Source organism: Olea europaea, chromosome 10 (assembly GCF_002742605.1).
Source record: "Olea europaea var. sylvestris chromosome 10, O_europaea_v1, whole genome shotgun sequence".
Classification (NCBI taxonomy): Eukaryota; Viridiplantae; Streptophyta; class Magnoliopsida; order Lamiales; family Oleaceae; genus Olea; species Olea europaea.
Window position 1 is genome coordinate 25,078,206 of NC_036246.1, and position 15,717 is coordinate 25,093,922.

The window sequence follows — 15,717 nt, forward strand, 5'->3', positions numbered from 1 at the left end:
TATTTATCTCTGTTATTTATGATTATACTCATTATTGTTAATTTTTTCTTTTAAATGTCACTATGACTTTTTTACTATTTTTAGTGTTTTTGAGCACTTGTGATAACTCAAAATTTGGGTATTATCAAATATTTCGATGTGATTTGGATGGAGAGTATACCTCTAATGCTTTTTATAATTTTCTTCTTTTGATGGAACTATTTATTAAACTGGTTATATAGATGCTCCCGAACTGAATGGTGTTGCCAAAAGAAAACATAGACATCTTGTTAAGATTGCCTGTTCTCTTTTACTCTATATTTCTATTCTTTGTGATTTTTGAGAAAAAAAACAATTCTTACAGTTGCTCATTTGATAAAATAGGATCTTAATATCACACAATTCAGGTTTGTCTCCTTTTTAGAAATTATATTGATTTGCCTCTAATTATTCTTCGTGGCCTGTCTTTCGTTCTAATTGTTTTGTCCTTCGATCTCATATTAAGCTTAGTAAATTATCATCTAGATAAGCTAATTGTGTCTTTCTAGACTGTAGTCAGGGCAAAAGGGATACCATTATTTTGATCCAATTAGTCAAAAACTATATGTCTCACGTCATGTTATATATTTCTTTTTTATTCCAACTAGTTCTCATAATATGATTAAGTATGATCTCAACTACATTGATCCATTCGCTCTTGATACCGATATTATCCCATCCATTGTTCCAAACTCAATAACTTCTACTTTAAATCATGATTTTTGAAGGTTTCGTATAGAATATTCTACATATATTGGTACTTTGGTTCCCAATATACCAGTTGTGAACTCTCCTCCTATGGATGCTCAATAACCTCATTATACTGTGATTCCTCCTCCTTGTTACCCTATGCACACTTATAAGTCCTCTAAATTATCAAATTTTCCTTATTCCCACTTTGGCAGGAAACTATGACTAAAGAACTTACTGCTCTGCATCGGCACACACCTGGGACTTGGTATCTCTACCTTCGAAAAATTAGCAATTTGTTCTCGTCAGTTCATAAAATTAAATCCAAGCCAGAAGGATCAGTTGAAAGATATAAAACCCAATTAGTTGCCGAAGCATGCCCTCACAAGTATTGTATGGATTATAAGGAGACCTTTGCACTTGTTGTAAAAATTACTATAGTTTGAAACTTATTAAACTTGTCTCTATTCATCAATGGATTATATCTCATTCACTTGATTTCCATCCTGGCTATCATGATTCAGCTTTATTTCACGTATGTACAACTACTGATCGTGTTTTGCTCTCTTTATGTATTGATGACATGGAATTGCAACACTAAAGTCGAATTTAGCTTGTTGTTTTCTTAGATTCACTCCATTACTTTCTAGGTATTGAAGTCACATCCTCTTCGAAAGGTTATCATCTTTCATAGTCTAAGTACATAATTGATATATTTGAGCATTCTCCACTTACTAATAATTAAACTGTTGATACATCTCTTGAACTTAATGCTCGATATCCTTCTTTCGATGGTTCTCCATTGCCAAATCCTAGTTTATCGATTCTATTGTTGGTAGCTTGGTTTATCTTATCATCATTCGTCCAAAATATTATGATATTGCTCATATAGTTAGTCAGCGTGTTACCTCATCTAATACAGTTAAATAGGTTGTTCTTCGCATTTTGAGGTATTTTCAGGGCGCTCAATTTCAAAGTCTTTTACTTTTATCTACTTCACCCTTAATGATCTTACAAATCGTAGATCTATCATTGGCTTCTATATCTTTCTTGACGATTTCTTTATGTCTTGAAAGAGTAAGAAGTAAGATATTATTTCTAAATCTTCTACGGAAGCAGAGTATCGTGTCATGATGTCTACTACTTGTGACAACTGAGATAGTTTGATTACGTTGGTCATGCTTGCAAATTTGGATATATATTTTCATCGACCTACTTTATTGTCTTGGGATGTTAAGTATATTATTGTTTATCTCCAAGGTAGATTAATCTTTTTACTTATCTACTAACAAGACTATTCAAAACTTATTTTTCCTATATTTTTGTGAAGCAATCAATCAAGAAACTCTAGCCTCTTTTCATTTTTTTCCCTATGTTTTGTTTATTGATTTAATAGCAATGACCTCAAAGGTTGGGCTCTTAAAATATTTGTTTATTTTCGGACATAGAAAATCTATAAATGTTCTTGTTTAATTTTATTAGGTCAACATTGTCACGCATCCATATTTTGTATTCTATAAATGCAAATAATAATGCTATATGTTCACATGAAACGCAGAGCCATGAAAACATGAGATTATATGAATATGGCAGCAAATATTTTTGCTAGACTGGGCTCCTACGCATATTTATGTAACGTTTTTACAGTTTATTGTGTGCAACATTTTTTTTTTATATAAAAAATAATGCTATCTCTTTTTTATTTTTGTTTTTCTGTTTGAAGTGATTTATGTCATCATCCATTTCACATCGAGTCCTTATCATTGCCACATGGAGGCCACTGAAGGGAGACGTACTAATGGAAGAACTGATCTAAAGGATCTTGTTGAGATGAGAGTCAACCTAGGAGATCAATCAAACTGAGCCTAGATTCCTCGTATATTTAAACAACCTAGCTACACTAAGAACGTGTTTGGGAATGCTTTAGAGGTTATAAGTTATAAGTTAGTCAAATAATACTTTTAACTACACATTCAATAAAACCCACAATTTTTATTTACCTTTTATCCAAACATTTTCTAGGACTCACTACTTCTTATCTACCAACAGCTATACCAAACATACACTAAGTCCCAACCTTCAGCTGGCGTGGAATTGGTTCTAGAGCCAACCTTCGATTCTCAAATAATCAATATTTGTTTCAAGTGTTGGAGAATCTAAAAAAAAAAAATGATTATATAAAAATTCTTACCAAACGAGAGTAAATTGAAAAGCAATAAAGTGGTAGCTTTTCATGTTTTGTTTTTGACTTCATTAATTATCTACAATAATAATAGTACATGAGTGATTATCAAAAATTATGTGTAGGGAAAAAATTGGATGACAAAGTTGACTATATTTTAAACTAATAAATGATAAAGTGGCATGTAAATATTATACAATTCCTTATATAAACTTTAATGTACATGTAACAAAGTCTTTTTAATAATTGTATACACTATATAACAATAAATAACTTTTATTTATCAATTCTTAAATGCTAATTTTGAAATCATATCAAACAGTTAACTGATTGTTCATTTAATTGATTCTTCTTTGAGTACAACAAAAGCTGATTCTCTTGACGGTAAAGAATCAACAAACCACGCAACCTAAGCCTAAGCCTAGGCACATAAACAACCTAAGCCTAGGCACATAGACAACCCGACACTGCATGTCAAGGTTATTTCCTCCTAAATAAGGTGTACGTGATACGTGAGGTCATCCGCTCAAGTTGTTAGATGCCCTATTGCGCTAAAAAGAAAATATGATTGACAAGATGGGACAAAGCAAAACAAATAAATTCGGCACCTCCTAATAATTACCATTAAGTTTTTAGAGTATGTTTGATTTGAATTAAAATTTGATTTTAGCCTCTGTCTGAGTCCCATTACATTTTTGTTTCAATTAGTTTTTCAAAAATTTTGACCACCAAGTCAAATGTATCTGATTCTGTCTTCTAACAAACACTGCAGGCACATGGTTTAATTATTCATTACACACACAACAGGTAAAGGCAATTGACGCCAACACCCCTTATTTCCCATTCTTTTTTACGGATTTGCCCTTCAATAATGACCTAATGGCCCCCTTCCCTGCAAAATCCCAATTCCGCATTGCCTTTCTTCTCCATCCGGTCTGTGCACTAAAATGTTGCGAAGACAAACGCCTTTGCATCTTGCTGTTTAAAAATTTTCTGTGCTGAACGTTGCCGTTCGATCCCTGTGCAAGGCCACTCTCGGCGTGCATATCATCTTCCCCCGACGACGCATCACATCCAGGCTCCACTTCACAGTCGACTTGCGCAAGAAATTCATGAGGTTCCGATCTGCAGCAAACGAAAATGGCCTACGACGCCTGTGGTTTTGGTTATTATCCGAAAACCATGGTACGTTTCAAACTCAACTATTCCCCCCCTCCCGGTCTGCATCCTCATTCCAGACTTATTGACACATTCACGCACTTTGTACATAAGCTCTTGCGGCCAGTCGACTGTTGATTATGTGGGCCACATGCACGACAGAATAGAACACAACCGCCAATCACAGCGTCTGAAGCTTTTTGACACTGAAATCAGTTGCTCTACGATGTACTGTAAACTCATTTTTGGGAGACTTATCCCCCTCACCACTTCGTCTGTAATTGCACCTTGTGGCTTATGAATTTAATGTTGTTTGTATCGCAAGTGACATGCCTCTATAAGTAAATAACGTTGGCATGCCAGTTCCACGCCCATTACATTAGCTAGACGTTTTGGAGTTGTTAGCTATGCTTGTGCTTCCTGTATAATTTTCTTTTCACAAGTTCATTTGTTTTACCGAGTAACTTGGAACAATTTCCTGCCTCTTCGACTTCAAATTATAGGATGTTGTTCTGTTTCACGACCACTATTTTCCTTGCTCAATATAACTAGTTCTGTCAACTGAACTGAGGCTGCGGAATATAGACCTTCGTGTTACTGGAATTTTTTATCGTATTTATATGCTGGCGTAACAATGTATTTGTAAAGGCACTTCCTTCATATCACACTGTTTCTGTTGCAATGAACACACGAGAATTGCCAATTGTTCCACACTGCTATGCGTAAGGGGAAATTGGGACATGGGTTTAGTCCAACGCTAGAATGTTGTTTCTCTAGTAAAACCATGTATTCAATTGCCGGACGTCACATGTTATGCTAGTGGCTAACGTTCACCGCTTCACCACTGTATTGTCATCTTATGCTCTTGCATTATTTACGTGTGATATGTACACTTTCCTCAGTTATGGATATTGAGTTGTGCTTATGTAATGCACAAATTCACCAGCCTGCTCATAATAGCTGTTACCTTTTCCACTACTGCACAATCAGTTTCACTTATTTGTTTTATGAGTTATTCAGTACCACAGAAGTCAAACACCAAAGTATTTGCCAAATGCATGACACTGGAATGTAGCTTCACCTAACAACACCGCCACACGACTATTTCAGTGAAACCTTTGTACTGTAATATTCTTTTCTCACAAGTTCTGACAACTCTGATGCGCAATATTTTTGCAGATTTACACGACACAAAATTCGGATGCCATGCAGGGCGCATCATCGAACCCTAACCTCAAAAACAAGTCGAAGGCCCGCAAGTGTGCTAGATGGGAACCTCGAGAGCAGAAGATCTTCATGTTCGCCACCGAACACGTCACTGTAGAGGGACACCGCCGAGGAAAATGCTTCTCTTCAACAGGGTGGGAGCGATCACGCGAATTGTTCAATAAAAATGCCGGGAAGGATTAGGCTATCACACAGCTAAAAAACCATTGGGTTGCTATGCGTACGGACCACAAACTACTGTTTGAGCTTCTCCAGTGTACGGGAATAGCTTACGGTCTTAGCACCAGAATAGTGGTGGAAGCAGAAAATTAAGGTATTGACCAAGTATATCTTGAGTTATACTTGCTTTCTTAGAAACGATTTTACATGTGAACAACTCCATAACGCTGTACTAATGGTCTCGTGTTTCATTACAGGAGAACCCTCGGTATGGAAAGTTCAAGGACAATGACAACACGAAAATCTACCATAAATATAGCAGTCTGTTTGGAGGTAGTTGTGACTCCATGAAGTACGCACTGACACCCACGAAGCTGTCTCAACGTGGGTTTGACTTGGGCGCCAACTCCAACTCAGATGATCCGAACGACACATTACCTATCAATGTCGAGACGACTGATTCGAGTGACAGCTCGACACCAGGAAGAGCAAGCTCCTCGATGAATAACTCCCTGCGTTGAAGCGGCGAGAAACGTAAGGAAAAACATGCAAAGGGGAAGCGGAAGAAGTTCGGGGCAAGGGAGGTTTCTGAGTTGGTGGATAACCTCGCTTGCGCATCGAGGGAGATGGCTTTGGTGATTCGCGCAAAAGAAGAGAGTCGTATGACTCTCCACGAATACATAGATGATTTGCTTTCGACTGGGCTTGTCGAAGCCGGGGATGAGTTGCATATGTTCGCGTTGTGGTTCCTAAGAAATTTCGGAAATCATGTTGCGTACAGTGCAGCTAAAACGCTGAAGATGCGGTACAAGTGGATCGCGTATTGCTTTGAACGCGACAAAATGCCGGATTCTGGGAGCCAGTAATCGTGCTTTGATTGTATGTGTCGTAGGTATGAGTTTGTTTCTACGCTTTGGTACTGTAGTTATTGTCCGTACGGCTTGTTGTAATAATACTTTGTTGTTCAAATTTCTATATGCGCGTTTTGCGTACTATACACTACGCTATGTATGTTGTAGTGTTTCATGTATTGAAAATAGTTGCATGTGACTTTTTTTATGCTTGTCCAGAAATAGTTCATTCCTGTGTACTCTAGTACTACGTAAAGGCTGTCAATAGCTGTTGCAAAACGAAAACTTTGGGCAGAAATACGTCGTGCCCACAGACACCATTATTACCTATAGTCAAAAAGTCTATTCCTATAATTTTTAACAATGTTATTAGTTCTGGAACAGAAAACACTTTAAACATGAATAATTTTGTAGCAAGGACTCAATTATTTTTTAAAGGTTTTCATTCTACTCCTTCAACATAAAAAAATAGGTCCGTAGCTATAGGGAAGCAACAACTGTTACAGAAAGAAGTCCCTCCCAGGGACTCAATTATTAAGTAAAGTAAATAAGTCTACCCCTATCAGCTTGATGTGATATCATTAGTTATGGAAGATATAAAACTTTGGACATAAATAATTGCGTACCACAGAATCCATCACTATCTAAACGCTCTCGTTCTACTCTGACAATTTCGCAAAACATCAATGGCTCTAGAAAAGCAAAAACTTTTCCACAAATAACACGCTCGCGTAGACTCCATTATTACCAACAGTATGTCTGTGTACTTCATATAATTGTGAAACACGTCTATAGTTCCAAAAGAGCCAAATCTTTGCACATAAGTAATTTGGTCCCACAAACTCCATTATTACATAAAGGCTTCAATTCAACTCCTAACATTTTGAAATATGTCAATAGCTTTGGCGAAGCCAAGATTCCCAGCATGATACAACGCATATTTCACCTTGTCAGTGCACCTTTTGCATGCCTGCTAATGGAATCAATAATTGTGGGCACTAAGTATTCGTTATTGGTTGCATGCATTGCAAAGGCTCTGGCTATAAGAAGAGAATTGCTAATTGGTGAAGTAACGGGTTACGCAAATATCATCACAATCACAGTTGAATTTTAACGCTCCCACACACAGTAAAAATATTTTTGTATCGTGCTCTCGCTTTGAGGAGATAATAGACATGTCCGGTTTGCATACATCATCGGAGATTGATTGTGACCTCGTGTCGAACTCTTGTTCGGATGAAGACGTACTACAGCAGTTGGAGGCGGGTATGTTGTGGCTACAATATTGTCGTATCGCTGAGCGGATGGTGCGCCAGTACCTCATCCCGGATAGGGCCCACTGTTACTTATTTCCTACAACACGAAGTGGCCATATTTTCATGTTGCAGAATATACATATGTACCCGCAAACATGCTTTCAGGAGTTTAGAATGTACCCTCCCATGTTCAGGCACTTTGTACATGTTTTGAGAGACCGCTATGGATTAGAAAACAGTATGACCATCAATATATACGAGCAGGTTGGTATGTTTTTGTGTATAATGGCGCATGGGAAGGGATATCGCCAAGTGCAAACGCTGTTTGGACATTCGTTGCAGACCGTCGACCATTATTTCAAGCGCGTGCTTCGCGCCGTCGATGCGCTGGCAACAGACATGATACGGCCTCAGGAAAACTACAACCATGGTACTCCACATCATCACCCCGATCTGCAACGATATTCGTTGTTCTAGGGATGTTTATGTTGCTGCAAGTTATCTCGGTGGTTAAAGTTATTTTGCCAAAATTTTCGTGTATTTGACATGGTTGGAAATGGACGTCGCAGGATTGTATTGGTGCTATCGATGGACCCATGTGCGGGCAGCGTTGCCACAATGTAAACGAATTAACTTCATAGGGTGAAAGGGGTGCCCACTTAAAACATCTTGGCCGCTTGCGATTTCAACTTGTGCTTCACATTTGTGTTGCCGGGAAGCATGGGCCCCACGCACGACAGTCGTATACTAGCTCGCGCTGTGCATAGTCCGGACATACACTTTTCGAAACCAGCAGACGGGAAATATTACTTGGTGAACTCTGGATTTACACATTGGCTGGGTTACATGGCACCGTACAAAGGGTCGGATGCACGTTATCACTTCCAAGAATTTCATGATCATGGTGACGGCAGACGTCGATTTTGCAATGCACGCGAAAGGTTTAACTTTCATCACTCATCATGTTGAAACATTATTGAGCATGCATTCGGAGTCTGGAAGCAAAGATAGAAAATTCTGGACATGATGCCTAGTTATTCATATCGAGCCCAAATCGCTGTGGTCGTGGCAGCAATCGGAGTCCATAATTTTCTGCGACACAATGGACAACTCGACGAAGGCTTCCGCCTGGCCAAGGAAGTTGACGATGAAGAAGTCGAGGTTGAGTTACCAGATGAGGAAGACAAAGCTACAACGGAAGAGGATGCTGTTGCGGACGAGAATGTGTCGTGGACCCAATTACGAGATTACATAGCGCACACCATATGTTGACTAGATTAACGCTAAATTATCGTTGTAAGCCGATATGAAAGCGTAAATTACCACTGGAATGAATGTTATAATGTGTGAATTTGTGTTGATGCAATGAATTGCAAAAATATTATTTTCATCAAATGCACGCCCGAAAATGAATTGTATGCTAATGTTGTTTGACTTAAGAATTTTTGTCTTCTTCTCATGCGTGAAACGGGTAGGTTGCCGTTTCACACCATGTTGTAATTAGATGAGCATTAACGTCATTTGCTCAAATTGTGATTGTGTTTTAAATTTGGGAATTAAACATTTTCAAACCTATGTGTTAGGGTCTATGCATGCACTACCAACGTGGGTCCCGCTAGCCATCACTTGTGGACCGAAGAAAATGAGAATTCATGGGAGTTAATGGGGCTCAAACACGAGCTTAATTTAAGTTAAATTCAAATAATCAATATTAATCATATTCTTCATGAATCCTATAACTTTTCAATCATACATTTCAAAAATTTATATTATAATTTACTAAAAAGTTTAATTTTAATACCCACCAAACATTCTCTTAAGTTCTTTTCTTTTTAAGAGAATGAATAAAATAACTTAACTTAGTTGAAGTGTAATGATCATTCGCCTACAATGATTAGATATCCCATAAAAGATCCCATTTTTCTTATTCGGCAACACATGGGTGGGAAAAATCTATCCAAAAGGCGTAAAAGGCCTTCTTGCACATTGGACACTATAAATACCTCGAGAAACCTAAAAATGAAGGAAGTCTCAAGTCGCAGCAAAAAAATTGTCAATCTGTCTTCTTACACCCAGCTTTCATATTTCAATTTGATTGTGAAAGTGCAAACGGTCATTGTATTGTTCCTTGACATAACGATCTTAACTTAATTTAAAGAATGTTCTAGTATGCAAAGTTCAATAAAGATAGACAGGGAAGCGATAAAAATGACAACACAACTAGCTAGATTTTAGGATCAAAGACTCAAGTTCCAGATAAAGTTTTAATTCCCATCATACATGAGGTAAATGAGCTTGACAATGACCATCAAAGTGACAGAAAATTTGATTCACAATGACACAATCCAATGGATTACCGTGCAGATCAAATCAGGTTTGATCCGAATTGTTAGAGCCAACAAGATGAGTAAAACCCGGAAATTATCACAAAAAGTTGATACAAAATTTGATAATTTTATATATCCATAGAGTCTCCCATTTATGGTGCCTCTATGAATGTTAGTTTTTAAAAAACAACTTGCACGCTTGTACATATATGGTAACGTCTAATCTAAAATAAACTGTCTCTAATGTATGTGTGCATGTTTTTTTTCAACTAGTTTAAGCTCAAATAAGAATAAAATAAGTTGACTTTTAATATAATTTGATTTGGCGAAGTTTTAGGTAAAACTGTTTGCGTGGGATGTAATCATTGAATGGTAATACAATTAGGCCTGTTTGATGTACCATATTTTCCATGAAAAATGGAAAATTTTCCACCATTTTTCAAGTTTTTGCATGTTTGATAGGTAATAATTTATAGGCAATTGGTTTTCTCACTTTCACCCACGTGATCCTCAATTCCACGAAAATAAGGATTTCAATTCCCATGGTTGAGAAGGTTTTTCATTTTCTACGCTACTGTTCGGTGATTTTTATTTTTTTTTATTTTTTTTGACAATGGAAACAAATTTTAAGAATTATTGTAAAAAAGATATTTCCCTTTAATTGACAATTTTCATGTAAAACAAAGTCAAACGAACATTAAAAGATAGATGATTTTTATTTTTTTGGCAGTGGAAACAAATTTTATCCCTTTAATCGACAATTTTCATATAAAACAAAGTCAAATGAACATAAAAAAATACTTTTATTTCAACATTTTTCACGTGAAAAATTATATCAATCGAACATAATAAATTGACAATTCCTAGGAAAACAATTTTTAGGCAATTCAATTTTTAAAAATTCGTTTTCTTTCCACTCAAATTCTATATTTGTAATCAAACGGACTCTAAAATCTCTTTATAATGATATTATGTCCGTGTTTGAATTCCATTCTATAATAATTAACTTTTTTCAAATTTATTTTCAACCACACATTCTCTCAGTAGAATAATTTTATATGTCAACCTAAAATTTTTTCATGCTTTTTGATCAAATTTTCCAAAAAAATCACTATCACAAAATCAATTTTACCCCAAAAAAGGGGGACTGAAACAATATATAGCAATAATTCCAATCTAATCATAAAAGAAAATCTAATCCCAACCTAGATAAGCTATAAATAAGAATAATTTTCACATTCTCATAAACGAAATAAAATATGTATCTAAAATTATTTCGGAGAATGCAAAATTTTTAGACTTTGAAGATGGATTTGCATATTTTCACCACTATACATATGAATGTACTAGTTTTTATAGACAATAATGGGCAATTCTATGTAGAAGTACAGATATTATAACACTAGTACATGTGGCTAAAAATGATAATAATAATGATATTTTTTATTGGTGGATTAATCACTGTGGAGGAAAGCTTTCTTGAAACCAGGAGTTTAGATCGGGTGGGAACCTGTGATCCAACAAGGGCACAACCTGCGGTTTACCTCCGCTAGTCACTGAGGGGCTGGTGGCTAGGGGTCCAGGATTTAGTCTGGCTAAGCTGGGACACCTAGGTATCAAAAAAAAAAAATAATAATAATAATAATGATATTTTTTAGTATCACTATTATGATAATAAGTGTTTAGATGGCACTATGTTACAGTCTCCATAAAAGATAGAATTAAATAACTCATTTAATTATATCTTTCATTTAATATAACTTAACACCACCTAAATTAGTATTGTAACACTAAATGTACTAAATAATATTTCCATTTCCCCAATGTTAAGATGTTTAATAGATTAATGACACTTGTGTGCTACCAAAAATGGCAAAAAATCATTGCTCTTTATTAATTGTTACGCTCCTATCTGAACTACCTCGAAATATCCACCACAAGGCACTCCGATCTGCTAGACACCAACCTGAAGTGGTTCCGAAGTGATCTCTCCTATGTCAACAACCTGCTATCACACTGCGAGCCACAGACAATTCTGCCGAACTGACCGAAGCGCCCTCCCCATGATGTCGAGGTGAAGTGCACTCCTAGGACGTCTGTCAGAAGATACGCCGCCAATTTCAAAAGGAGATCTTTGTCAAGATCCTTTCTGCCCCTAAGGTTTAAATTGATTTGACGTCTCCATAAGGCTATTTGATGTGACGTATCAACTTTATGTCAACTCAACTCGGGAGAAGCAGTTACCCGCCCACTCTACAGACGCGGCTGATTGACGCCTATGAGCAGACGCCTCATACTATCAGATGTATACACGTGTCCCACATCCAACGATTCATCTCACCTATAAATACCCAAGGGCTGACAAGAGGCAAATGTAATGAAGCTCTTACTACATATCACTCCATAGCAAGTATATATTTTCTCATCCCCTTTATTATTTTGTGTAACCTCTAGGTACTGTTTGGACCACTTGAACCTGACTTGACCGTTGGAGCGTATACGACAGCCGCCGCCACCCCCGCTGGTCCCGACCGTGTACGCCTGACCGTGCGTTGATTCTGCGCAGGGAGGAATACGTGGAGTAGCTCTCGGTTGGCCACGTGAAAGATCCAATTTTCGAGGTCAACAGATTGACATCGTCTATGGAAAAACACTTCCTATTGAAAGTTCTACATTCTCCAACAGAAAAATCCCCGGAAAACTAGCGACTAACCTTGAAAAGGGCACATTCTTGAAAAAGAACAAAGTCGAGTTATAATCCAAGTTCTCACCACCCTTGAAAAAGGAGATAGGATGAGTTATAGCCATGAAGATGACAACCCCATGAGAAAGGCCTCTGAAGAAGAGGTGCTCCATAACAATGTCACTCACCAGAGACCCCATCACCGACGTCATCGAGGCGCAAGAACAGCCATGCTCACTGAAGGTATGGCTCAAATAGTGGCGGGCATGAGGGACATCGCAGCTCAGAATATGGCGTTGCATGAACTTCTCATGCAAGCCCAGGGTCATCAGGGCTATCAAATGCCCCAAGGATCTTATCCGGCGTAGGAAGCCCCAGTATCTCACTCCCGAGGCCATATGAGCCGGCACACAAAAAGCCCCCTCGAAAGAGAGATGGACGCCGAAGCCACATCTTACGTGCAAGGGAACCAGCCATCAGAACCACACTCGAGGGACAATTTTCCTCAAGAATATGAGGAGCAGAGGTCGGTAAGCGTCTTCGATCGGATAGGAGAGGGTCCTAACAATAGGGTCCGTCCAGTGAGAGGATCAGTTCGGCTAGATCAGGAACAAGAACAGGCTCCTCCTCCTCCTAGAAATAGGAGGGACATGAGGAACCTAGTAGATTGGGAGAGTCGAGGAGAAGCACCTCCACCTCCCTAGAACATTCAAGATGATGAAGGGTCAGATGGCTCTGTCGGTCTTATGAGATTGACGATGATGATGATAACCTCCCTTTCTCAAGGGAGATCCGAAGCTTCCTAATGCCAGCAAATTTTATGCCCCCTAAGATCCCCAAGTATGAAGGAAAGGGGGACTCGGAGAAGCACCTCACCAAGTATATGACACAAATGAGTCTCAGGGGAGCCTCGCCTGCTTTGAAATACAGAGCCTTCCATTTAACACTAAGCGGAGCCACCGAAGTATGGTACAGTAGGCTTCCTCCCCTAAGCATTAGAAGTTGGCCAGATTTGAAGAAGGTATTCTTGAATCAGTACCTCTGGCGAAGAGAATGAGAGGCCCTAGTGCAATGCCTGCAAGTCATGAGGCAGGCCCCTGGAGAGATGCTGAAAAGCTATCTCGCCAGATTTACATAGGAAATCACATACTGTGAATAGGTCACTGATAGAGAAGCCCTGTCAGCCCTGAAAAGTGGCCTCAATATGAACACTCTGTTCTGGAGGGACGTGCGTAGCAAGAATCCTTCCACCTATGACGAACTCGTGGAAATGATGAGAGTTGAAATCGTGAGTGAAGAAATGATTGATCATCGCAACCGTGCCGTGCAAGGACTCCCTCCGCCTCAGAGGCAGGTAGGGCGAGGACCCGCAGCACACCTTGTTACTCAGCAATGGACTCAAGCAGGTCATACAATAGCTCCCACCTCCGGACAAGCGCTGGCTTCCGCCACATTGAATGCAGTGCCGGTGTTGGCATATGAGAATGCTCTTGCCGAAGTGGGACCATCCGGAAGAGCTGATAGTAAAAAGAAGAAGAAAAAAAGGTTAAATAGGCCCTTGGAAGGGGCAAGGTTTTGCACGTTCCATCAACTCTATGGGCATGACACTAGTGAGCGCCGAGACACCAATCGATGCCTTGATCGAAGCAACCCACACCCTTCCAGCAGGAACGAATATCCTCGTAGATCCACCTCTCCGAGAAGGGGAGAGAGAGGGCATAGAGAGCAATCACCTCGGAGAAGAGAATCAAGGGACCAAGGTCAATCTAGACAAAGAAACCAGGCCCCATTTTCTGGGAGCCAGGTCATCAGGGAAATTGATACCATCATTGGAGGACCCCACATCTGTGGCAATACCAAGAATGCCCAAAGAAATTATACAAGGGAAGCAAAGGACCCGCCAATGATCACTTACATTGTCAATGAGTCCCAAGAAGCCAACAGGATGGCCCCAATTACCTTCTCCTAGGAAGATGCTCAAGGAGTTCACCATCTCTATTGCGTCGCACTAGTTGTGAGAGTCATAGTAGCCAGAATGGGCTCAAATGCATGCTCATCGACAATGGCAGTTCGGTGAACATATTGCTCGGCTCCACCTTTAACAAAATGCAAATTGAACATGGGTTGATCCCCATGACCGACCCATTATTCGGATTTACTGGGGACAGAGTCGTCCCACGATGACGAATCACTCTGCCCGTCGAGATGGGGTCAGCACCCCTAGTGGCCCAACACTTCATGAAATTCTTAGTGGTAGACCACAGATCGACCTATCATGAAGTCTTGGGAAGACCCGCTTTGAAAAATCTTTGGGCCGTCACATTCGTCCACTACTTGTGTATGAAATTCCCAACTGAACATGGGATTGCAACGGTCCGTGGCGATCAGATGGGCTCCAGGGCATGCTACTTAAACTCGCTACGAAAGTCGGAGCCCCGAACTGTTAATGTAATCCTAACGAAGGTTCCCACTGAAACCAATACAGACGTAAAAATGCTCGACGCCTCTGAACAAGGGCACACCTCTGAACAAGAGGAAGACATCGACGTGGAAGAAGCCCCTGAACAAGGGCACCCTCTTAATGAGTTAGATCCCCGAATAATTGACTCTGAACCAAATGCAACCCCAGTGGAAGAACTGGAAACTTTCTCCGCCAACCCAGAAGACCCCAGTCAGGTCTTGCGTATAAGGAAGGCACTGTCCCCCGAAGCAAGAGAAGAGATGATAAACTTACTGAAAAGGAACTTGGATGTCTTCGCTTGGAAGCATGAAGACATGGTGGGAATAGATCCAAGGATCAGTTGCCAACATCTTAACAGCAACCCCTCTTGTGCCCCCCATGGACAGAAGAGACGTGCCCTCAATCCAGAGAGGTACGAGGCATTGAAAGACAAAGTAAACAAACTTAGCCGCAGTGGTTTCATAAGGGAAGTCATCTACCAAAAGTGGATATCCAACCCGGTCCTGGTGAAAAAGCCCAGTAGAAAGTGGAAGGTGTGCGTAGACTTCACAAACTTGAACAAGGCGTGCCCTAAAGACAACTTCTTGCTTCCAATGATAGACCAACTTGTGGATTCCACTGCTGGACATGAACTGCTAAGCTTCATGGATGCATACTCAGGGTACAACCAGATACCCATGTTCTGATCTGATGGGAAGCTACATC